The following is a 26,517-nucleotide window of genomic DNA, read 5'->3' on the forward strand; positions in this document are numbered from 1 at the left end:
TTTTAAAAAAATGTTTATTTGAGGGAGGAGGGGCAGAGAGAGAGAGGAAGAGATTGAATCCCAAGCAGGCTTCATGCTGTCAGCTCAGAGAACAACGTGGGGCTCCAACTCACAAACTGTGAGATCATGACCTGAGCCGAAATCAAGAGTCAGATGCTTAACCAGCTGAGCCACCCAGGAGACCCTGATTCTGTTTTTTGTTTTGTACCTGATTTTTAAAACCTAATACATTTAAAAATCAACAACAACAGCTAATGTTCTTCAGGCTAGTACTTTTGTCACTTTGGTTTGTAATTCCAAATTTTGTTTCTACATAATTTAAGACATTAATGCATTTAAAGAATTATTAATTTATGTTTGGGGACACACAATGTATAAAGATGTTATTTGATGATATCAACAACCAAAAGGGGTGAAGACAGAGCTATAGAGAAGCAGAGTTTTCGTATGTAATTACTGAAGTTAAGCTGGTATAAATTCAAATTATAGTGTTATAACTTTAGGATGCTAAATGTAATCCCCATGGTAACCAAAGAGAAAAATAGCTACAGAATATACACAAAAGGAAATGAAAAAAGAATTTAAATACTTCACTATAAAAAAATCAAACATGATAGAATAGTAATACAGGACATAAGGGACAAAAAAAAGCTATAAGGCAAATAGCAAACAGCTATAACAAATAGCAAAATGACAGAGGTAAGTCCCTCCTTATCAGTAGTTAGTTGAAATGTAAAGAGAATGTCAAAAGACAGAGGTTGACAGAATGTACAAAAACCACATGACCCAACTATATTCTGCCTACAACAGACTTCACTTTATTTTTTATGTGTGTGGTTCTGAAACTGTTTTTCTTTATTGTTATTTTACAATGTACCATGAACAGCTTTTTAATGCACATGGGTGAAAATCTCCTACTGAAAGACAGAGAATACTGTAGTTGGATCGAAAGGCTGCTGGCAACAAGAGAGACACCTAAAGCAAAGTATCAGCTTAAGGTTAAAGCACATAACCTAGCAAATTCCTGTCAGGAAAAGTAGGGTCAGCAATATTCTCATCAGAGAAATTAGAATTGAAGGCCAAAGACATTAAAGATGTGGTATATCAGGTAATCCCCTTTGGCCCCTACCTATACCCCTCACTCTCCTGACAATTTTAGGGTGAATGGATCCTGTACATCTCTTTGCACCCAATGAAAACAACCCATTTTCTTTCTTTTTTTTCTTAGCTCTTCCTGAGCCCTTATCTACACATTCTCTTATCATCTCCTCATTGCCCAAGTGTCTTTCCTGTAATTCCTCATGATAGTCCTTGGGGGAATTTTCCATCCCCCTGTCCATTTTTCTTTTTGCTTTCCTGGGCACATAATCTTCAGCTGCGGGATTTTTGATGGCCCATGGCCTACTCCCAGTTTTTCCCAGGGATTCTGGCTTGCCCTCACCATGTGGTTTTCTCTCATTTTTGGACATGCCCTGCTTTTCTTGCTTTCTCTCATCTTCTGGTTGTTTCTCATCATCTGGTTGTCCCTCATTCTGGATATTTCCTTCGTGCCCTGGATTCTCCTCCACTTCTAGGTTTTCTTCCTCATCTGATTTTCCTTCATTGTCAGACTCTGCTTCATCTTCTGGCTTGCCCTCAATTTCCAGCTTTGCTTCATTTTCATTGCAGAGTTTTTTCATGATGAGATTCCCCCTTTTTTTCCTGTCTCTCAGGGATTCTGAACAGGTTCCTCCTCCTTTTCTAGCCTTGCTGAGTGCTGGGGACAGACACACAGACCTGGGGGCCCTGGGGCAGGCCTGTACTTTCTTGGTTTCACCAAAGCCCCCTCACCCACTGCCAGGCAGCTCAGAGAGCTAGTTCTTCACAGGCAATGGTAGTGAATAGTGCAAGGACAGGACCACAGGGAAGGTGAGTGTGCTACAACAGACTCACCTGAGATTCAAAGACACAAATGGATTAAAAGTGAAAGGATGAGGGGCACCTGGGTGGCTCCGTCAGTTAAGCGTCCGACTTCAGCTCAGGTCACGATCTCACGGAGCATGAGTTCGAGCCCCGCGTCGGGCTCTGGGCTGATGGCTCAGAGCCTGGAGCCTGTTTCAGATTCTGTGTCTCCCTCTCTCTGACCCTCCCCCTTTCATGCTCTGTCTCTCTCTGTCTCAAAAATAAACGTTAAAAAAAAATTTAATAAAAAATAAAAAATAAAAAAATAAAAGTGAAAGGATGAAATAAAGATTCCATGTAAATAGTAACCAAAAGAGAGCAGGAGAGGCTATACTAATGTCAGACAGAATAGATGTTAAATCAAAAAAGTTTACAAGAGACAAAAAAAGACATTATACATTAATAAAATATTTAATAGAGTAAGAAGATATAACAGTTTAAACAGTTATGCACCTAATATCAGGCCATCAAAATATGTGAATCAAAAATATATTAGAATTGAAGGGAGAAATACACAGTTATAAAACAATGGTTGGAAACTTCAATATCCTACTCTCAATTTGGATAGAACAACCAGACGGAAGATAAGTTAGGGAATAGAGGACTTAAACAATACAGTAGACCAACTAGAACAGACATATACAGAACATTCTGCTCAACAACAACAGCATGCACAGTCTTCTGAAGTGCACATGAGACACTTTCCAGTATAGACCAGTATAGATTAGGCCACAAATTAAGTTTCAGTAGATTTATATATATATATATAATCTTATATTATATATTATATATATAATTATGTATTATATATAATTATATATATAATATATTATAATGTTATATATAAACAAAGTATCTGACAAAGTATCTTTTCTAACCACAATGAGATGAGGTTAAAAATCAACAACAGACATAAAATTTGAAAATTCATTAACTTGTAAAATTAAACAATACACAATTAAACAACTGGCAGATCAAAAAATAAATCACAAGGGAAACTGCAAAATACTTAGAGATGAATAAAAATGAAAACACAGCATACCAAGACTTTTGGGATTCAGCAAAAGAAGTGCAAGTGAGAAGTTTATAGCTATAAGCACTTACATTAAAAACAGAAAAGAGGAGGGGTGCCTGGGTGGCTCAGTTGGTTAAGCATCCAACTCTTGATTTCAGCTCAGGTCATGATCTCATGGTTCATGGGTTTGAACCCCACATTAGGCCTAGAGCCTGCTTGGGATTCTCTCTCTCTGCCCTTTCTCCTCTCTAAATAAATAAATAAACTTAAAAAAAAAAAAACAGGAAATATGGCCCTTTGTAGCAACATGGATGGAACTGGAGAGTGTGATGCTAAGTGAAATAAGCCATACAGAGAAAGACAGATACCATATGGTTTCACTCTTATGTGGATCTTGAGAAACTTAACAGAAACCCATGGGGGAGGGGAAGGAAAAAAAAAAAGAGGTTAGAGTGGAAGAAAGCCAAAGCATAAGAGACTCTTAAAAACTGAGAACAAACTGAGGGCTGATGGGGGGGTGGGAGGGAGGGGAGGGTAGGTGATGGGTATTGAAAAGGGCATCTTTTGGGATGAGCACTGGGTGTTGTATGGAAACCAATTTGACAATAAATTTCATATGTTAAAAAAAAAAAACAGGAAAGAGGGGCACCTGGGTGACTCAGTCAGTTAAGCATCCTAGTCTTGATTTCAGCTCAGGTCATGACCTCATGGCTCATGGATTCGAGTCCTGTGTCAGGCTCTGCACTGATAGCACAGAGCCTGCTTGGGCTTCTCTCCCTACCCCCCTCTGTCTCTCTCTCTCTGCTTCTGCCTCACTCATATACATCCCCCCTCTCAAAATAAATAAATGAACATTTAAAAAATAAATTTAAAAAATAAAAACAGGAAAGATCTCAAATCAACAACCTAACTTTACAACTTATAGAACTAGAAAGAGAAGAACAATCTAAACTCAAAGCTAGCAGAAGGAAGAGAATAATAAAAATTAGAGCAGAAATAGAAAAACAATAAAAAAATTAATGAAACCAAAAATTCTTTCAAACTGACAAACCTTAGCTAGATGGACTATGAAAGAAAGAGAAGACTCAAGTAACTAAAATTAGAAATGAAAATGGGCACATTACCACTGATTTGATGGAAATAAAGATGATCATAGGAAAATGTTATGAACAGCCATATACCAACAAATGGGATAACCTAGATGAAATGGACACATGTCTAGAACTAAAAACCTTCCAAGGCAAAATCACAAAGATGCAGAAAATATGAATAGATCTATAACTAGTAAGGAGATTGAATCAGTAATAAAAATTTCCCAACAAAGAAAAGCCCTGGACCCTATGGTTTCATTGATGAATTCTTCCAAACATTTAAAGGACAAGTAACACCAATATTTCTCAAATGTTTCAAAAAGTTGGAAGAGGAAGGAATACATCCTAACTCATTCTAAAAATCCAGAATTAACCTGCCAGACAAAGACAGTACAAGAAATGAAAACTATAGACCAATATCCCTTATGAACATTGATGCAAAAATCCTTAACAAAATGCTAGCCACCAAATTCAACAACACATTAAAAGGATTATGCACCATGATCATGTGGGATTTTTTTCCTGGAGTGAAAGGATGGCTCAATGTAGAAAAAAAAATCAATTAATGTAATACACATGTTAACAGAATAAACAGAATGAACAAAAAACACACATAACTTTCATGGTGCCTGGGTGGCTCAGTTGGTTAAGCATCTAATTTTGGCTCAGGTCATGATCTCAAGGTACATGAGTTTGAGCCCCACGTTGGGCTCTGTGCTGACAGCTCAGAGCCTGGAACCTGCTTCTGATTCTGTGTCTCCATCCCTCACTGCCCTTCCCCTGCTCATTCTCTGTCTCTCTCTCAAAAATAAACATAAAAAAAAATTTTAAAAACCACATAACTTTGTCAATTGATGCAATAAATTCATATGACAAAATTCAGCATCCTTTTATGATAAAAAAAACTCAACAAATTTGGAATACGGGGAAACTACCTCAACATAAGAAAGGCCAGATATGAAAAGCCCACAGTGGACATCACACTCAATGGTGAAAGATGGAAAGCTTTTCCTATAAGATCAGGAACAAGGCAAGGATGTCCACTCTTGCCACTTCTATTCAACATAGTAGTAAATAAAAGTACTAACCAGAGAAATTAGGCAAGAAAAAGAAGTGTAGGGCATCCACATCAGGAAGGAAGAAGTAAAGTTATCTCTGTTTGCAGATGACATGATGCTATATGTAGAAAACCTTAAAGATTACACACACACACACACACACACACACACACACAGGTTAGAAGTCATAAATGAATTCAACAAAGTTGCAGAATACAAAGTCAACACATAAAAAGCTGTTGTATTTTGATGCAGTGACAATGAACAGTCTGAAAAGGAAATAAAGAAAATACTTTTTACAATAGCACGAAAAAGAATAAAGTACTTAGGAATAAATTTAACCAAGCAGGCAAAAAACTTCCAGTTGGCACACTGAAAACTACAAAATGCTGAAACTCAAGAATATATGAACAAATGGAAAGAAACCATGTTTAGGGACTGGTAAGCTTAGCATTGTTAAAATGTCCATACTACCCAAAGTGTCCTAGAGATTCAACACAATACCTACCAAAATCTCAGTGGCATTTTTTTAGAAATAGAGAAAACCATCCTAAAATTCATATGGAATTTAAGAGAATGATGAATAAGCAAAATAATCCTGAGAAAGAAAAACAAAGCTGGAGGCCTCACATTTCCTGAATTCAAAACATAGTACAAAACCACAGTGCAGTTTTGCAAGATGAAAAAGTTCTAGACATCTATTGTACCCCAAAGTGTTGATAGTTAATACAATACTGTACAACACTTCAAAATGGTTAAGATGGTAACTTTTATGTTTTGTGTTTTTTATCACATTAAAAAGAAATGGAAGATAAATTCTATGATGATAAAGACCTTGTCTCCAGGTCTAACACAGTGCTGGCACATAGTAGCTGTTCAATAAATATTTGCTGAATAAATTAATGAATTCATGAATTTAAATCCAATGCTTTTAATTATTCTGATGTTCTCTTTCTAAAGTGGTAATGGCCATCTTATTTTGAAGATTTGGAATTATCTTGTCTAGTCTGTTCATTTAGTGGAAAAAGAAACTGTAATTCAAAGCAGTTCTGTAATTTTTTCATGGTCACAAAACTTTATAGGAGGATTTCTGTAGAAATTATTGTATAGAAATGTTTTAAGTACTTACTTACACTAAATAAAATTATTTGCCTGGAAAACACATCACCACAGTCTTAGCACCTTAATCAAAACAAATGTCTTCTTCTGTAGTTCTGAAAGTCAGAAGTCCCCTTTGGTTTCACCAAGCTAAAGTTGGTGTTGGTTTGCTGCCTGTCTTCCTCAAAGCTTGTTCCCCTGTTGATTTGGTGGTTGGCAGAATTCAGTGCCTTATGGTTGTTGCCAGAGGTCCCTGTTTCTCTGCTGGCTGTCAGCTGAAGGCCATTCCCCACTTTTAGAGGCCACCCACAGTCCGTGGCTCCATCCTCAAAGCCTGTACTGCAGAGCGGGTCCTTTTGTTGCTTGCCTTTGACCATGTCCTATGGTGCCATCTCTCTCTGGTCACACTGGGAAGGGTTCTCTGCTCTAAGGACTCAAAGTCCACAATGTTAATCACATCTGCAAATCCCTTTTTTGGCAAGTAAGGGTCAGGGGACATCACAAGGGAGTGCACTTCTTTGGGGGGGGGCATTATTCTGCCTACCACACTGTCACTGAAATTTCTTTGTACACCTGTATTTGCTGTAAACTGTAGTTAAATCTAGAGATATGAACATACTCAGGCTTGATTTCTTTGGCAAGACTATGTTATAGTGTGGACTTCACAATGCACCAAAGGAGGAAGTACAATGTCTCTCATTTTGTGAGGCTGAGATTAAACAGTGGGTGTAGCTGTCATCAGCCTGATGTACCCATTCCACATCAGCAGTGCCCAGATTGTCTGAGCAACCCTGGATGGCAGGAATAGGCCTTGGTCTATTCTTTCATTAAAGGTGGCATAATGGTAATGTTCTATTTTTCCTTCTTTATTCTGGACAATAAGCTGGAATTTGTCTATAAGAAAAAGGATTTCCCCTTATCAACTATTTGATTACTGTGAGTTATAGTTTTAACACAACTGCAGGATAAGTACATGATTGTTTTCTTTTATTTGCAAGTTTTCAGAAACAAAGTATTGGTTTCTTAGCATCCTCCAAAGGTAAGTGATGAGTTGTGATTTTTACTTGTCTCAGTATGAAGTCCTGGATTTAGACGTATTAAATGTGTTTCAACCCTTTGTAGTTACTATCCTTTTTAATATTGAAATGGTCACATTTGTGGCCTAAGAAAACCCCTACAAGTTGGCATCTGAGTCTTTTTGATGTGACCCTGGCTGTCTGTGATGGATTCCTTGCTTTCTGGTGAGACAGGGTGTTCCGGATTCTGGACATATTATTCCTCAGGCCTGGAAGCAGTGTTTCTCCAGGGATGTCTGGTTCTTTTTCCTGGAAGGCAGGGGTGCCCTTTGCTCCTCAGTTAACATTGATTGTAGAATTTTTCAACAGACCGAGCCAGGAAATAAATTTTTTCAAAAGAAACATACCATGAGGTTATTCTACTATTCACAATTCAAACTTAGTATTAAAGAGTTTTTACTTAATTTGTTTAATTTCATACTTCTTTCTCTTCTCTTCTATTGAAAAATTCTAATGACATAATACAATTAAATATTTGCTTCAGCCTACCAAACTTCATAGCTTTTGAGTAACAATACTCATAATATTATTAGTAGTAATCATATGATTAATTGCTCATATACAATTCTTCACAATAGAGTTGAAGATGCATTTGTAATACTTTTTGCCCTTAGGACACATTCCACTAGGGATGCACAATTAAATTATTGAAATCTAAAGTCATTTGAAGTAATTCTCTTTGTGTGGTGTGAATTAGTTTCACTTGTTTTATTTTAATTTTTTATTTTTACAGATTGATTTTTTAACTTTAATTTAATATTGATTTATAATTATGTAACGTGTTTACATGGTTTTAAAGTCAAATCTACAAAGCAAAGTACATTCAAGTTAGGGTAACTTTCACCCTGTGTTTCCTCCCTCACACTAATGTAATGATTTTTATTAGCTTTTTATTTATTCTTTCATTTTAAAAAAGTATGAACAAATACACATTTGTATTTGTAGGCCCCTGTACTAGTTTTCTGTGGCTGCATAACAAATCCTCACAAACTTAAGAGGTTTAACACAACACCCACTGACTAGCTCGCAGTTCTGTAGTTTGGAAGTCCGGCGCGGCATGGCTGGATTCTCTGCTCAGGATCTCGTGAGGCTAAAATCAATGTGCGGTTGCCCTGTGCTGTCATCTGGAGCTTGGAGTGCCCCTTCTAAGCTCATTCCTTTGGTAGAATTCAGTTTGCCTCTGGCTGTCGACTTCTAGTCACTGTCACCTCCTGGAGGCCTCTCTCAGCTTCTTGGGCAGGTCATACCACAGCTGTTTGCTTCTTCCAGGCTAGCAGGAGCTCATCTTTAGTCTCCTTCTGCAACTCCAGGGAAAAAACCTGCCTTTTAAAGGGCTCATCTGATTAGGTCCCATCCACCCCAGATGCTCTCTCTTTTGCCAGGTAACATAAGATAATCCCAGCTGTGATCTGATTCTATTTAGAGGGCCACCCACACTCAAGGGGAGCATACAGGGTGTGCACGCAGGGGGTAGTAGTAATCATGGGGACCACCTTAGGATCTGGCCGGCTATCTCCCCTTTCTTAGATAAAAGGTAGCATATAATTTACACCATTCTGAACTTCCTGTTTCCACTTAATGTTTCCTACAACTCATCCTAAATAAGGATATAGATACATTCCTTCATCCCCTTTGTTGTTGCTGTGGTTTCACTTCCATTTTATTATCTTAAAACTTCACATGCAGGAAATTTACTCTTTCTGGTGTATAGTTCTAAAAGCATAAATAAATGCACACAGTGATGTATCACCATCACAATCAAGATACAAAACAGTTTTATCACCCCCCAAACTTCCCCAAGCTGTCTTTTCGTAATCAACCCCTCACTCCACTTGTAATTCCTAGAAAACACTGATCTGTTTTCTGTACCAATAATTTTGTTTTTTCCAGAATGTCCTATAAACAGAATCAGACAGTATACAGCTTGTGAGTTTGGCTTTCTTTTTTTTTCACTTAGCAAACTGCATTTGACATTTATTCATGTTATTGCACCTATCAGCAGTTTATTCCTTTTTATTGCTGAGTAGTATTTCATTATGGTGTTTATCCATTCACCAGTTGAAAGACATTCGGGTTGTTTCCAGCTTTTTGGCTATTAAGAATAAAACTACTATTAACATTCATGTAAGGATTTTCCCATAAACACGTTTTCATTTCTCTTCAGTTAATACTTAGGAGTAGGGCTGCTGGTTATATGGTATCTATATGTTTAATTTAATAAGAGATTGCCAAACTGACTCCAAAGTGACTATACCATTCTGCATTCCCACCAATGAATGAGAATTCCAGTTCCTCCACATCTTCATCAGCACTTGGTATTGTCAACTGTTTGTTCTTTTAATTTTTTGTGCTGTTCTAATAGATGTACACCAGTATCTCATTGGGGTTTTAATATGTGTGTCTCTAATGAATAATGATATTGAGTATCTTTTGTTGGTTTTAGTTGACATCTGTTCCTCTTTAATGAAGAGTCTGTTCAAATCTTTTGCTCACTTAAAATTTTTCTTATATTTAGTTTTGAGAATTCTTTACATGTGATGAGTACAAGTCCCTTGTCATGCATGTGATATCAAATATTTTCTCCCAGTCTGTGTCTCCTTTTTTCATTCTCTTAATATTACCTATTGTAGAACAGGATTTTTAAATTTGATAGAGTCCAATTTATCAACTTCTTCATTTATGCATCTTAATTTATATATATATATATATATATATATATATATATATATATATATATATTTAAAAACTCTTTGCCTTTCTCAATGTCCCAAAGATTTTCTCCTGTGTTTTTTTCTAAAAGTTATATGATTTTCAATTTTACATTTAAGTCTAAGGTCCATTCTTAATATAAAAATTTTGGTATAAGATGCAAGGACACATTAAAGTTAATTTTTTTATTTTTTTCCTATTTGCTTTAAAATGTATTCATTAAATGCTAACCTCCAGATTATTTGGAATATTAAAGTGGAAAATATCTATAAACCTGACATCTCAGTTAAATTTTTATTAAATTTTCATTTTAATTCTAGTATAGTCAACATACAGTGTTACATTAGTTTCCAATGTACAATACAGTGATTCAACAATTCCATACGTCACCCAGTGCTCATCGTGACAAGCGCAGTCCTTAATCTCCATCACCTATATCACCCATCCTCCCACCCACTTCCCCTCTGGTAAGCATCAGTTTTTTATTTATTTATTTATTTATTTATTTATTTACTTACTTACTTACTTACTTATTTAGAGAGCATGTGTATGCGTGCAAGCAGGAGAGGGGCAGATAAAGAGGGAGAGAGAGCATCTCAAGCAGGCTCCATACTGTCAGTGTGCAGCTCGATGTGGGGCTTGAGCTCAGGAAGTGTGAGATCATGATCTGAGCCAAAATAAAGAGTTGGCCGCTTATCAGTTGAACCACTGAGGTGCCCCACCATCAGTTTGTTTTCTATAGTTAAGAGTCTGATTCTTGGTTTGTCTCTCTTTTTTCCTTTGCTTGTTTGTTTTGTTTCTTAAATTTTACATATGAGTGAAATCATATGGCATTTGTCCTTCTCTGACTGATTTATTTTGCTGAGCATTATACTCTCTAGCTCCAACCATGTTATTGCAAATGGCAAGATTTCATTCTTTTTTATGGCTGAATAATATTCACTATATCTATACCACATCGTCTTTATCCATTCATGTATCAATAAACACTTGGGCTGCTTCCATAATTTGGCTATTGTAAATAATACTGCTATAAATTATCCATTTGATTTAGTGCTTTTTATTTCGGGGGTAAATACCCAGTAGTGCAATTACTGGATCATAGGGTAATTCTCTTTAACTTTTTGAGAAATTCCATCCTGTTTCCCAGAATGGCTGCATCAGTTTTTCTACCAATGGTGCACAAGTTTCCTTTTTCTCCACATACTCACCAACACTTATTTCTTGTGTATTTTTTTTTAATTTTAGCCATTCTGACAGACGTGACGTGATATATCATTTTATTTATTTAAAAAATTTTTTTAACATTTATTCATTTTTGAGAGACAGAGCATGAGTAGGGGAGGGGCAGAGAGAGAGGGAGACACAGAATCTGAAGCAGGCTTCAGGTTTTGAGCTGTTAGCACAGAGCCTGATGCAGGGCTCGAACCCACGAACTAACTGTGAGATCATGACCTGAGTGGAAGTCAGACACTTAACTGACTGAGCCACACAGGTGCTCCAATATCTCATTTTAGTTTTGATTTGCATTTTCCTGATGATAAGTGATGTTGAGCATCTTTTCATGTGTCTGTTGGCCATCTGGATGCCTTCTTTGGAGAAATGTCTGTTCATGTCTTCTGGTCATTTTTTTAATTGGATTATTTGTTTGGGGGGTATTGGGTTTGTATGAGTTCTTTATATATCTTGGATACCAACCCTTTATTGGATATGTTATTTGCAAATATAGTCTCCCATTCTGTTGGTTGCCTTTAGTTTGACTGTTTCCTTTGCTGTACAGAAAACTTTCATTTTGGGGGCGCCTGGGTGGCTTGGTCGGTTAAGCGTCCGACTTCGGCTCAGGTCATGATCTCACAGTCCGTGAGTTCGAGCCCCGCGTCGGGCTCTGTGCTGACAGCTCAGAGCCTGGAGCCTGCTTCAGATTCTGTGTCTACCTCTCTCTCTGCCCCTCTCCTGTTCATGCTCTGTCTCTCTCTGTCTCAAAAATAAATAAACGTTAAAAAAAATTAAAAAAAAAAAAAGAAAACTTTCATTTTGGTGTAGTCCCAATAGTTTATTTTTGCTTTTATTTCCCTTGCCTCAGGAGACATATCTAGTAAGAAGTTGCTATGCCCAATGTCAGAGACATTTCTCTGTGTTCTGTTCTAGGATTATTATGGTTGCAGGTCTCACATTTAGGTCTTTCATCCATTTTGAATTTCTTTTTGTGTATGGTGTAAGAAAGTGGTCCAATTTATTTTTATTTTTCTTTGTTTTTGTTTGTTTGTTTGTTTGTTTGTTTTGCATATAGCTGACTAGTTTTCCCAACACCATTTGTTAAAGAGACTGTCTTTTTCCCATTGGATATTTTTCCCTGTTTTATCAAAGATTAATTGAGCATATAATTGAGGGTTTATTTCTGGGCTTTCTATTCTGTTCATTGATCTATGTGTCTATTTTTGTGCCAATATCATACTGTTTTGATCACTACAGCTTTGCAATATAACTTGAAGTCTGAGATTGTGATACCTCCAGCTTTACTTTGCTTTTTCAAAATTGCTTTGGCTATTCAAGGTCCTTTGTGGTTCCATATAAATTTTAGGATTATTTGTTCTAGCTCTGTGAAAAATGCTGATTGAATTAAATCTGTAGACTGCTTTGGGAAGTATGGACACTTTAACAATATTAGTTCTTCCAATCCATGAGCATGGAATATCTTTCCATCTCATTGTGTCCTCTTTGATTTCTTTCATCAATGTTTTATAGTTTTCAGAGTATAGGTCTTTTACTTCTTTGGTTAGGTTTATTCCTAGGTATCTTATTATTTCTGGTGCAGTTGTAAATGGGATTGTTTTCTTATTTCACTTTCTGATGCTTCATTATTAGTGTATTCAAATGCAACAGATTTCTGCACACTAATTTTGTATCCTGCAATGTACTAAAATTCACTTATCAGTTTTAGTAGTTTTTTGATGGAGTCTTTAGGGTTTTCTACGTATAGTATCATGTCATCTGCAAACAGTGAGCTTTACCAATTTGGATGCCTTTTATTTTTGATGTTGTTGTTATTGTTGTTGTTGTTGTTCTGACTGTGGTTAGTACTTCCAGTACTGTGTTGAATAAAAGTAGTGAGAGTGAACATCCTTGCCTTGTTCCTGACCTTAGGGGGAAAGCTCTCAGTTCTTCCCTACTGAGTATGATGTTCACTTGTGGGCTTTTCATATATGGCCTTTATTATCTAGAAGTATGTTCCCTCTAAACCTACTTTGTTGAGGGTTTTTATCATGAATGGATGTTGTACTTTGTAAAATACCTTTTCTGTATTTATTGAAATGATCATATGGTTTTTATCCTTTCTCTTATTGATGTGATGTATCACATTGATTTGCAAATACTGAACCACTCCTGCATCCTGGGACTAAATCCTACTTGATTGTGGTGAATGATTTTTTTAATGTATTGTCGGATTTGGTTTGCTAGTATTTGTTGAGGATTTTTACAGAAAAAAAATTGCAGAAATATTGGCCTGTAGTGTTTTGTTTTTTTGTTTTGTTTTTTTTTTTGTTGTTGTTTGTTTGGTTGGTTGGTTTTTGTGTGTGTGTGTGTGTGTGTGTGTGGTGTCTGGTTTGGGTATCAGGGTAATACTGGCCTCATAGAATGAATTTGGAAATTTTCCTTCTTCTATTTTTTGGAATAGTTTGAAAAGAATATGCATTAACTCTTCTTTAAATGTTTGGTAGAATTCCCCTGTGAAGCCGTCTAGTCCTGGACTTTATTTTTTGGGAGTTTTTGATTAGTGATTCAATTTCTTTGCAGGTTATCAGTCTTCCCAAATGTTCTACTTCTTCCTGCTTCAGTTTTGGCAGTTTATATATTTCTAGAAATTCTTCTATTTCTTCTAGGTTGTCCGTTTCACTGACATAGTTTTTTTTATAATATTCTGTTATAATTGTTTGTATTTATGCAGTGTTGGTTGCTTTTTCTCATCTTTCATTTGTGATTTTGTTTGAGTTCTTTCTTTTTTTTATTGATGAGTCTAGCTAGAGGTTTATCAATTTTGTTGATCTTTTCAAAGAACCAGCTTCTGATTTCATTGATCTGTTCTATTTTTTTAATTTATATCATTTATTTCTTCTCTGATCTTTATTATTTCCTTACTTCTGCTGGTTTTGGGTTTTATTTGTTCTTTTTCTAGATCTTTTGGGTGTGAGTTTAGGTGGTTTATATGAGATTCTTCTTGCTTCTTGAGCTAGACCTGTATTGCTATAAAATTCCTGCTATAAAATTCCCTCTTAGAACTACTTTTGCTGCATCCCAAAAGTTTTGGACGATTGTGTTTTCATTTTCACTTGTTTCCAAGTATCTACTGATTTCTTTTTTGATTTCTTGGTTGACCCAGTCATTATTTAGTAACATTTAGCCTCCATGAATTGGTACTCTTTCCAGATTTTTTTCTTGTGGTTGATTTCTAGTTTCATACTATTGCGGTCATAAAAGATGCGTGGTATGACTTCGATCTTTTTGAATTTGTTGAAGCTTGCTTTGTGGCCTAACATGTGATCTATTCTGGAGAATGTTCCATGTGCACTTGAAATGAATATGTATTCTGCTGTTTTAGGATGGAACATTCTGAATATATCTGTTAAATCCATCTGGTCCAGTGTGTCATTCAAAGCCACCGTTTCCTTGTTGATTTTCTGTTTGGATGATCTGTCCATCGATGTAAGTGAGGTATTAAAGTCCCCTACTATTATTGTGTTACTATCAATTAGTTCCTTTATGTTTGTTATTAACTGTTACATGTATTTGGGTGCTTTCATGTTGGGTGCATAAATATTTACAATTGTTATATCTTCTTGTTGGATTGCCCCCTTTATTATTATATAGTATCCTTCTTTGTCTCTTTTTACAGTCTTTGTTTCAAAGTCTGGTTTGTCTGATATAAGTATTGCTACTCTGGCTTTCTTTTGACATCCATTTGTGTAATAAATGTTTCTCCATCCCCTCACTTTCAATCTGCAGGTGTCTTTGTCTTAAATGAGTCTCTTGTAGGCAGTATATAAGTCTTGTTTTTTTAAGCCACTCTGTCACCCTATGTCTTTTTATTAAAGCATTTAGTCCATTTACATTCACACTAATTATTGATAGATATGTATTTATTGCCCTTTTGTTACTTGTTTTGTGCTTGTTTTTGTAGTTTTTCTCAGATCCTTTCTTCTTTTTCTTTTTGTCATAGTTTGCTGGTTTTCTTTATTGATATACCTGAATTCTCTACTCTTTATTTTTTACATATATATTACTGTTTTTATTTGTGGTTATCATTTGGTTTATATAGAACGTCTGCATGTAGCAGTCTCAGGAGTTAACAGAATTTGTCCTGAGTCCAGGGCCCAGGCCAGCAGATTAGGAGTGGGCGAGTCCTCTGGAGAACACATGGGTAGGGCGCACCACTAGCTGGTAGGTAGCAAGTGTCTGTGCTGACCGCCTCCCACAGGGCCTGTATTTATGCCAGGGGATAGGGTAGGAAAATGGAGCTTGCCTTCTCCTTTGTTTCCAAAGAAGTCCCCCAACAGACTCCAAAATCAGAATAAACAGATCCTTCTCCTGTTTGACCCAGGCATTGTGCAAAGCGTTGCGTTTCCATGGGCTGCTGTCTCTTTAAGGGCAGGGACCCAGCTATCTCTGGCCCTCCCAGCTGACCCATTGCTGAGTCAGCTGATTTTTAAACCTCCAGGCTCTGAGTCCTGTTGGTTATACAAATTCAGGGAATTCAGCCTCTCTGGTTTTCAAAGCTAAGTGGTATAGGGATTTTTCTTCCCTTTGTGAGTTCCCTGGTGCTTTCCCCTCACCACAGCTGCAGCTCTCTCCCTCTTGTGGGCAGCTTCAGACCACCATTTTTGCCCTTTCTAACCTTTCAGATGCTGCTGCTTCTCTGCATTCAGTTATGGAGCTTGTTCTGCCAGTCTTCAGATCACTCTTCAGTTTATTTATATGGATGTGAATGGTATCTAGTTGAAAATGTGGGACAGGGTAAGTTTAGAGCCCTCCTACTCTGCCATCTTCCCAAGCTCCTAAAATTTAATTTTTTTTTTCATATGGATGTCCTGTTGTTCCAGCACAATGTGTTGAAAAGATTATATTTTCTTCACTGAATTGCCTTTGCACCCTTGTCAAAAATTAATTGACTATGTATGTGTAGGTCCATGATACATTTTCATTTAGTTTTATACCAAGTGTGAGGTATATGTCTAGGTTCTTTTTTTTCCATATGGACATCCAATTATTCCAGCACCATTTGTTAAACAGATTGTCATTTCTCCATTAATTACTTTTGCAGTTAAAATCAGTTGAATATATTTGTGTGGGTCTATTTCTTGGATTCCCATTATGTTCCATTGATCTATATATGTCTATCATTTTGCCTCTACTCTTGGTTCTTGTAGCTTTATAATAAATCTTGAAATCAGGTAGTGTAATTCCTTCTATTTTGTTCTTCTTTTTCAAAATTGTTTGGCTCTTCTATTCCTTTTGCTTTTCCACATAATTTTTGAATTACTTTTGTCAATATCTATACAAAATTCTGATAGGATTTTGATTAAGATTACATTAAATCTTAAACTCAGTTTGGGGAGAATCATCATTTTAACAATTTAAGTCTTCCAATCCATGAACATGGTACATCCTTTGATTTGTTTAGGTCTCTGATTTCTCTTATAAGAGTATGTAGTTGTCTGCATAGAGATCCTGCACATATTTTTCTAGATTTAAACCTAAATACTCCCGCATTGAAATGTTATCTCAATAACTAATTTTGAAAACTTTAAATAAATGAAGATATTAATCAGTCATCTCTGTACCATAATCTATATCAGACTAAGCATGCCCAGGTGTCTTGGTGAACAGAATTGTAAGGAGTTATCATGAGGAACCCCTGGAAATAGACATAGTCATGTTGTTTAGTCTCCATGGGTATTCAGAACAAAGCCACCTCTCTGCTTAAAGAAACTCTTAAACAATTAGTACAGATTGTAAATTCCATTAAGAGCTGTGCATGAAATGAACAAGTTTGCTTTGCCTTTGAGATGAAGAGGTCTAAGCAAGTACATGTACTATTTCATGCTGGAGTAATCTGGCTGACTTGAATGAGTCTTGAAAGGGTCAAGTTATAAACATGAACTTAAAATAGTGCTCTAACGAAAGAATTGGAATTTTACTAATTTTTACTCACACAAAATAATGAATTGCAAAGCTTTCTAATTAGGCAAATTTCACCTTTAGAAATAAGTTAACTATGACTTTCCAGGGAAACTCTGACCACTGCCTACTATTTGTGTAATAAATCTGATAATTTTTTTTTCAGAAATTAAACATTTGGTTGATAATCACCCAAGCAAGCAATTAGGGCACATTTACCTAAACTTTTTCAAAAAGCATTCCTATGCATTCTTAGAGAATGCAATGCACATGATTTATAGAATGTTAAAAAGCTACTATCTCCCTGAAGAATACATTTTGGAAAAATCTATGGATTGATATACATTTGAGAATTACCTAAATAAGAATCTTATGAATTTTGAAGGAGAGAAACTTACAGTCATCTCCAGATTTAAGTTATAATCAATATTTTAATTCAGTGAATATAGCTCAGTTTTAGGTAAAATAAGTCAGGACACTCAGCTTTCTGCAAAAAATAAAATAAAAAATAAAAAAGCAGTGGAAGGTTTATTGTTGTTTTGAACTGTATCCTTTTCTGAAGATCAGTTTCAGCAGTGACAAATAATGAGCTCAGTGTGGACTCTACAGCCCTGGAGAAACATAATGAATGAAAAGAGTCACTAATTACCACACTGCTTCTATTCCATTTCAGGTTGGCTATTATTTTTATCTTGCCTATTTTTAAAAGTTACTCCTAGAGGTGCCTGGGTGTCTCAGTTGGTTAAGCATCTGACTCTTGGTTTCAGCTCAGGTCATGATCTTGTGGTTTTGTGAGTCCAAGCCCCTTTTGGGGCTCTGTGCTGACAGCATGGAGTCTGCTTGGGATTCTGTGTCTCCCTCTCTCTGTGCCCATCCCCCACTCATACTGTCTCTGTCTCTCTCAAAATAAACAAGTAAACTTTAAAAAAAATAAATAAAAATAAAAATTACTCCTAAATATAATCTGCTAAAAAGAACTAATTTTATGTAAGTGATAAAACAGAATGAAAACCAAACTTACTTTTTAAAACATTAATATACATGATTCCATCACTATGTCATTGTAGTCACCTATGAGGGAGAGAGAGAGAGAGCGAGAGTAAGCATTCTGAACCCACACTGTTTTGGGGGCTGAGAAGTAGCGATCTGTTTGCCTGTTTGCCAGTGTAAGGTCTCAGCACTGCCCATTGCAATGACAAAGAGCAGGGAAACAGTGCCTTACTGTTTTGCCTGCAGTGTTCCAAGTACTCATCTGGTAATAAGGACAGGGTTAGTATGCTGTTTTACAAAAGAAGAAACCCAGTGATTCGAGACAGGGCCTTGCTTCCTTGGGAGGGCAGCACCCACATCCAGCGCCCCCGCTGGTCCTGGGGCTCTTTCCACCACAGGGCCCAGGCAAGGCTGTGCTTGATCTGGGTCCCAATGATACACACTCTGCCTTCCAGCAGCTCTGGAGTCATGGAGCCACTCTGAGGCTGGCCAGTCACACAGCAGTCATTCTACAGAGTCTGATAGAGGAGTCAGGTGTGACCCTGATGCCACCACAGTGTCCTGAGCCTATGCCCAGGCACCTAGCTGGATGCCTCCTTTTGCTGGCATCCTCCCTCAGCCTTCATGGTGGAATCTGACAGGTTTCACTGTCCTCATCAGCTCTGATATTCTTTACATGGTTTTTAGATGTTAGAAAATTTGAAAGGATGAAATTATAAATCACCCATAATTCCAGTGCCAAACAAGAAGTGTCCAAGACTCCAAGAAAGTCTCTGATTTCCCCTGAATTTACATATACATAACTGTTACATACATATGTCCTTCCATCTATCCTTTATTAAAGGGAAATGTGCTGTACCTTTTGGTAGGCAACTTTTTTTCTCACTCAATGTTATAGTTTAGACCTTTATATCAAAATACAGACCCACCTCCTTTTCTTTCCTGATTGCATGGCATTCTGTTGTATGAGGGGGACTTAGCGGGTCCCCCAGCATCATCCAGGCTGATGCTGGCTCACCACCTACTATGCTACAACAGAGACCCCTGTGCATGTGTCCCTGTGCACTTGGGCAGGTGTCTACACAGAAGTCCTGTGAAAGCCAATCTGCTTCCACTCTGGCTGAGAGGTCTTCCACAAGCAGGCTCCAGTGCAACTTCTCCACCTACTGAGTCGGTGGGGAAAAAGGGAAAACTTGTCCGGCCAAGGAGGGAGATAAGAGATGTAGTCCTGCCTCTCCAGGTGGAGGAGAACAGGTGTTGATCTTGGACCCCCGCGGGAGGAGCTTGTGGTTAGAGAGGCCTCAGCTTTCCTCACGGAGCGGTTGCCCAAGTTGGTTAAAGCTTCCAAAATGTTTCTAAAGCTTCTCTGTGTCAAATTGCTCCACTGAGGACATTACACAGGTTCATTTCCTTCCCTGAAAAGATGGAGTTCCATAACATTAAATAAGCAAGAGTCTCGCTCAGTACCGGTGCGAGGGGATCGGTCAAAGGCATGAACAGGTGGAACCGTTAGCGCTCAAAGGGCAGTCAGGATGGTGGAGGTGGAGCCTCCCCTTCCCACTGCCCTCGAGGGCACACTGGCCCCTGAGAGCTTCTCCTGGGTGTCCAGGGAAAGGTGGAGGCAGGCCAGGGAGTAGGTGTGTCTCAAGAAAAGAGACAAGTGCCTGGAAAGTAGGCACAGCTGACCGGAAACCCAGAACACAATTCATCTCTCAACCAACGCTCGGTGAGGGATGGGGGGTGAGCCTCTATGTGCCCCGCACGCGCCTTAGCATTGCACGCACATCCGTGATCCCAAACAGAACCTGCTCTCTCCGTATTTCATTCTGTTGCCCAGAATATTAGTGGGTAAAAGATGCTGTCATGAAAAATTAAAGGGGGAGAGGAAAGGAAGCAAGGGGCGAGAGACATTTTTCTTGGGGACGGCAGGGAAGAGCTGGCAGAGAGAGTGATGTGGGGGTGAGAGTCATCCATGACAGTCTGTGGGAGAACATTCCAGGTAGCGGGAACAGAGGTACAAGGCCTGAGGCCAGAATGGGAACGGCTGTCAGCACTACCCTGGCCTCTGCATTACTTAATATGAGAAAAAAATGGTTACATCCAAATATTATTTTGTGATTTACTCTTCAACCTTTACATTGTTTATTGTAGACATTTTTTAAACACAAAGGTAGAAAGAATAGAGAATGTGAAGCCCTACAAACCCATTACCCACCTTCTATGATTATCAACATTCTTCAGGTTTTCCTTCATATTTTTCTCCCCCTCCCAGCTTTTGTCTATTGCTTTGCCAAAGAATCTAAAGAAAATTCAAGACAGCGTATCACTGTATCCATAAATGTTTCAGTATATACCACTGACATAAGGACATTTTTAAAAATTGTCATCACTCCCAATTAAGTTAACAATATTTTCATATCCAATCCCTTGTCCACTTTCCAATTTCACTTGTCTCCAAGTGTCTTTTTATAGGTGGTTTGTTTGAATCGAGATCCAAACAAGGTGCCTCGGACTGCTGTGGTTGGTCTCTCTCTCTCTCTTTGCCTCTGCGACTTTTTTTTTTTTCAACGTTTTTATTTATTTTTGGGACAGAGAGAGACAGAGCATGAATGGGGGAGGGGCAGAGAGAGAGGGAGACACAGAATCGGAAACAGGCTCCAGGCTCTGAGCCATCAGCCCAGAACCTGACGCGGGGCTCGAACTCCCGGACCGCGAGATCATGACCTGGCTGAAGTCGGACGCTTAACCGACTGCGCCACCCAGGCGCCCCTCTGCGACTTTTTTTTTAAAATTGAAGTATAAGGGACATAAAATATCCTGTTAGTTTCAGATGCACACGGTAGTTTTGATATGTGTGTATATTATGAAATGATCCCCAGTAGAAGTCTAGTTACCATCTGATGTTCTGGGCTCTTGAAGTGGGTTCACTCTTCCATGCTGTTGGTGGTGCCCGCCTGCCTGTGCTGGCATTTCCATCTGTGAAACTTGAGCACTGAACACCTCCCTTCACCTTCTTTAGGGGACACCTGAGGTGACACCTGCATAGACCCAGGAATTGGGCAAGAAATTGCCACCGTTTCCTGTGGCCCCACTGGGCGCAGAGTATAATCACGCTGTCTCAGAAGTGGGCAAGACTTCATTCGCCCTGGAAGAGTAGGCACTGTGTGTGTGTGTGTGTGTGTGTGTGTGTGCACGGCAGACAGGCTGCCACAAAGCAAGGCTCAAGGACACTCCTCAGCAGGTGCACCTGCAGCCAGCGCACAGCGGGGCGGACCAGTGATCACAGGCCTGACCATGCAGGTGCGCATTAGGCAGACTCTCCAGGAGCCCCTCCCCCAGCCACCCCACAAAACAAACAAATGGGCAAAACCAAAGCAGAACACTACCCTTCCAAAGGGGCAGAGCCTAGCTGAGGTCACCAAAAACTTGCCCCCTTGAGACAGCTGTCCAAAAGCAAGAGATTCGTGAAGAGTGGCAGCCAGCGACAGCCGCCCTCCGTTCTACGCCCTTCCATTACATGCTCACCGCCTGCAGAGGAAGAACTATTAGAAGCCCTGCTTTGCGGAGGAGGAAAAGAGGCACAGGGCAGAAAGGCTCCGAGGTCTAGTCGCCAAGTACTTGAGCCCAGGGGCCTGCTGCAGCGCCCCCTCCTGTCCTCTGCGTCACATTGCACCCCTACCCCACCCAGGGCAGGTGGGCTAGCGTGTAGTCTAGCCACCTGGAGGGACTTAGGGGAGAAACTGAGGCTGGAGACGGATTTTGAGAAGAGAGAAGGAGAAAAGAATAAACGGCAGAGAGTGAGAGACAGGGAGGGAAGAAGAGGGGAGCAGACCAGAGAGAGGCGTATCAGATCGGTGAAGCTGGAGGCGGTGTGGACAGAGGGAAAGGGCGTCAACCCTCTTTGGCCCAGGAATGAGCTCCACGACAACCCTCCGCCCCGGACCAGTCCAAGAAAGAGAGAGGTGGCCGAGCTCCTTCCCTCACGTCCAGGATATAGACTGCACCCGAAACCACCCCAGCCGGCCCACCAACCTCGCCAGAACTTGGATCTAGCAAAACATTTTTATCCTAACACTTTAGTCTGCACAACTGCAGTAAGACTGAATTTTACGCTTTGGGCTCAAATAGGAAGCAAATTAGATGTGTACCCTTTTATTCCTTTCGAAATTCAAGGTGCGCATGTACGTGTGGGGGGAGGTGCCTGCCTTCGGTGTGTCATTCTGGGAGGTGAAAGCAGGTTTTCCCTGGCTCTTTCCGCTTGCAGGTGCAATCTCCCATCTCTCTCCACATGCGGAAGCCGTTTTGGCCCCTTTTAGTTGTCCTATTCAGTATTCCAGCTCCAGCTTGCCTTTCCTCCCTTGCTCCTGGGGAGTGGTCCTAGGAAGGTGCTTCTGCCCCTCTGCTTTTAGGGTTCCTGAAGCACCTGGCTGTGTTCGAGTTCATTCTTTTTTATCAGCACAGGAGAACCTGCATGAAAACGGGCTCCCCACAGGGGTCAGGCCTCCTGAGGCTGGGAAATGGTGACTTGGGATGGGTCTGGAGGCACGAGTCCTTGTCAAAAGCTAAGTGAGCTCCTGCAGCATTTTCTTTACGCCTTTATATGGTCTCATGAGTTTTGGAATCCACAGAAGGATGGATAGGCCGAGGGTGTAGGAACATCACTTAATTCTCGGTCAAGACTCAAGATATTTCAAGACAGAAATTCAGGGCACCCTAAATGGAAAGGAGCACCACCTCCCCTGTGGTAAGAGGTTCCTGGGGTCTGGTCTCTGGGTCCCTCTGTGCATTTTCTAGCACCAAACGTGAAAGCAAACAGGATTGCTTGAATGTGCTCAGAAGAGAGTACTTCAGTGAGAAAAACTGCCCCCTCCAAATGGAGTGCTGCTAGAAGAGTCTAAATGGGACCCCTGTAGCTTTTTGTCTGGGAGACCTGTGGGACACAAAAGCTTGCAGAGAGAGCACAGAGGTTTCTGTGGGCCGCTGGGGGTGGCGGGGGGGGGGGGGTGGGTGGGGACTGAGTCTGTGTGTGGTTCTGAGCTCATGGGGGTCTACTCACCAGGAACTTAAGAGATGCCAACTCAAAGAAAGAAAGAGAGAGAGGGAGGGAGGGAGGGAGGAAGGAAGGATGGAAGAAAGGAAGAAAGGAGAAAGAAAGAAGGAAAGAAACTTTGAGGGACTGATAAAGGATGCGATGAATGTGCGAGACATGGAATTTGTCGGCCTTCAATGTGTCCAAAGGTTCAATTTAGGACATTCGAAAAAAGCAAGCAAGCACTGTTTCCTGAATGGTCTTCAGCATGGCTCTGTTTGTGGTTGGGTTTTCTTCTGTCTGCATCACACCGAACAGCTTTGGGAAGGGAATTCATCTGTGTCAAATGCCTCTTCCTGGGCCTGAGGCCCAAACTGGACAACAAATCCAACTGCACGGGGACCTTGGGGCCATTCAAGGTCCTGCCCTCACTCCTGTCCCCTCCATGAGGAGCTCCTGGCCCTGCCCTGCAATAGTCCAGTCACCTGGCAGGATATACAATTCCAGACCATATGAAACGCTTTCAGGAAGAGCTGTATATTGGGAAGTTTTGGCATCTTTCCGTGACCGACTTTACTAATTTTGTGCTAGAAAAGAGGTTAATTGTTTTGTTTTTTTCTTCCACCACCCATCCCCCACCCCCAAGGTGGGCTGACTGTAGGTTTGGGTTTTTTGTTTTGTTTTGTTTTTTGTATTACCTTTTCCCTTTTCCTATCCACTCCCACGTGGCTGGGTTTTCCTTTTTGACCAAAGGATTTGACCTGGATTTGCACAGCTGCCTCTCATACGAATGGGGGAACATGTGTGCTCTGCAGAGCGGCTCCTGCAGTGTGGCTCAGCCGATCCCAGGTCCTGGAGACTGTGTGGTCCGCTGATTCAGGCACCACAGGGCTGAGTCTGAACTTCCAAAATGGCAAATGTAAATGGTTTCACTGCAAATGGTTATCTGGTGCTCACAACACACACTGAGCGTTTGAATATTTATTGTGAGTGCGTGGCGTTTGTCAGAGAACATACAAAGATCTCTTACTGCAATTATCTTGTTCCAGCTTTAAAATATCAGCTGTCACTTCTTTCAAGGGTCTTGTGAGAAAGGAAAGTCTCTCTTTCTTTAACTCTCTTTTCCCTTGAACACAATTACCACCTCATTCACGGCTCTTTGTGGCCACCTAATCTTGCCGATTATGCCAGTGACACGACCACAAAGCATCATGACTGACGTACCTGACAGCTCTGGCTGGTGACAGAGCAGTCACAAAGAGGGACAGCCCTTTGTGGGATGAGTCCCACTGACGGCCAGGCTCTGAGGAATGTGAGGCGGGAAGGTACAAACAGGGAGGGAGGGCACTGAGCACCACAAGCCCTTCCTCACCCGCGGGGTCCCTTGCTTTTAACTTGATAGCCTGGTGGCACTGAAGAGTGAGGACTCCTGAGCACACCTACAGAATTCGTCTATTGTCTCACACAAGGCTCTCCACTCCCCTGGCACATAATGAGGAAGGCAGGCTCCCATGGGGATGGGGCCTAATCCGCCTTCCCGGGGCCTCCAGAGTCAAGAGTCGGGCCCTCGCCAGGCTGAGGGACAGCACACATCGCTGCAGCCATGCACCTAGCTGTGCACATTTCACGGGGACTCCATGTGTGGGGTCCCCAGTGCAGCCATCCTGTGTCGGAAGGAAGCAGACACACCAAACTGAACTGGCGCAGTGCCCCCTCAAAGAAGCTGCAACGCTCTCAGTCTGACCCAGACACACCAAACTGAACTGGCGCAGAGCCCCCTCAAAGAAGCTGCAACGCTCTCAGTCTGACCCCCCAGCTCCACTCCTTAGTGCAGGAAGTGACCCTGGGATTTGTCCCTTAGATGGCTTAGCTAGTGTCGGGTGCATTGAGTTGGTTATAGTCTCTGAATTTGGGTCTTTTTTCCTCACTTCCCTTTTTGGACTACAGAACTAATATGCATATTTATTATTAAAACATTATCCACCTTCCCATGAGTGCAGAGCATGCTCTCCAAAATGTTCTCTTTATATTTATTAAAATATTTTTTAATGCTTATATTTGAGAGGGAGAGAGAGACAGCGCAAGTAGGGAAGGGACAGAGAGAATCCCAGGCAGGCTCTCCACTGCCAGCACATAGCCTGATGAGGGGCTCAAACTCACAAACCATGAGATCATGACCTGAGCTGAGATCAAGAGTTGGAAGCTATCCGACTGAGCCACCCAGGTGCCCCTGCTCTCTGTACATTTATTAACGTACACACTATCAGTAGTAATTTGTCTTAGAAAAGGATTGCACTATGCACACTCTTACAGCTTTATTCTATCTTGGCCATCTTTGCATGACTGAAATTCTTAGTAACTGATCTTTGATCAGTTTTAGGGGTAGCTCAGCTTGGGAAGGAGTCAGCAACCCTAAAAATCAAGGCTCACCTTGCTGGCCAGAGACCACCCTGGCCAGAGCCATTCCTCTGGGGGAGCCGCCCATCACTCTTGCCCTCAGCACTGTGAAAATAGAGGTGTGCCTCATGTCCAAAGATTTAAATAGCCAGAAACACGTAAAACCTGCTGGATATTAAATCTAGGATGAACATTAAAATAACAGAAAACCTTATCAACTGTACTTCAATAAAAAAAAAAAAACAAACAGAGGCACCTGGGTGGCACAGTCAGTTAAGTGCCCAACTCTTATCTCGGCTCAGGTTATACTCTCACAGTTTGAGCCCCACATCGGGCTGCTGTGCTAATGGTGCAGAACCTGCTTGGGATTCTGTCTCTCCTTCTCTCTGCCCTTCCCTAGCTTGTGTGCGTGTTCATTCTCTCTCTCTCTCTCTCTCTCTCTCTCAAATAAGTAAAACTTACGAACAGAAAAACACCAGGCAGCCAAACTTGGAATGCCACACAGAATCACTGTCACCAAAGGTATCAGGCATGGTTAAAATTTCACTTCCCAAAGACAGGGCAGGTGTCGGGGAGCAGCCCTGCAGTTGAGAATGACTGAGAAAACCTTTCCAGATCTCTCAGACCTGGAGTCTAGGTCACCAAAGGCTCTCCAGAGTGACCACTAGAGGAAACCAAGCCACCCAGCTCTGCAAGCCTCAGTGTCTCGCCGTAAACACCAAACTGAAGCATTTCGTAAGCAGAGGCGATGTGGAGCGTCTGGCTCCCTGGCTCCTCCTGTGGGCGAGAGAGGGACTCCAGCCTCCGCAGGAGAATAGTGGGGATCTGGAGTGCAGGTTCTTCAGAGGGAAAGAATCCATCTGGAATTTTACTGGGAGGTGTCACTTCAAAAGCCTTCTGAAAAGGGCTACTATAGATAGTTAACATTTGGCTGCCCAAT

General features: G+C 40.4%; 1 pseudogene; it reads right to left on the minus strand.

Moving 5' to 3' along the window:
* Window positions 1-838: 838 nt before the first annotated feature.
* LOC112868394 (transcription elongation factor A protein-like 3) lies at window positions 839-1,785 on the minus strand (annotated as a pseudogene).
* Between the last annotated feature and the right edge of the window lie 24,732 nt (window positions 1,786-26,517).

The sequence above is a fragment of the Puma concolor genome, chromosome D3 (assembly GCF_028749965.1).
Source record: "Puma concolor isolate L17-30 chromosome D3, mPumCon1.1.hap2, whole genome shotgun sequence".
NCBI lineage: Eukaryota > Metazoa > Chordata > Mammalia > Carnivora > Felidae > Puma > Puma concolor.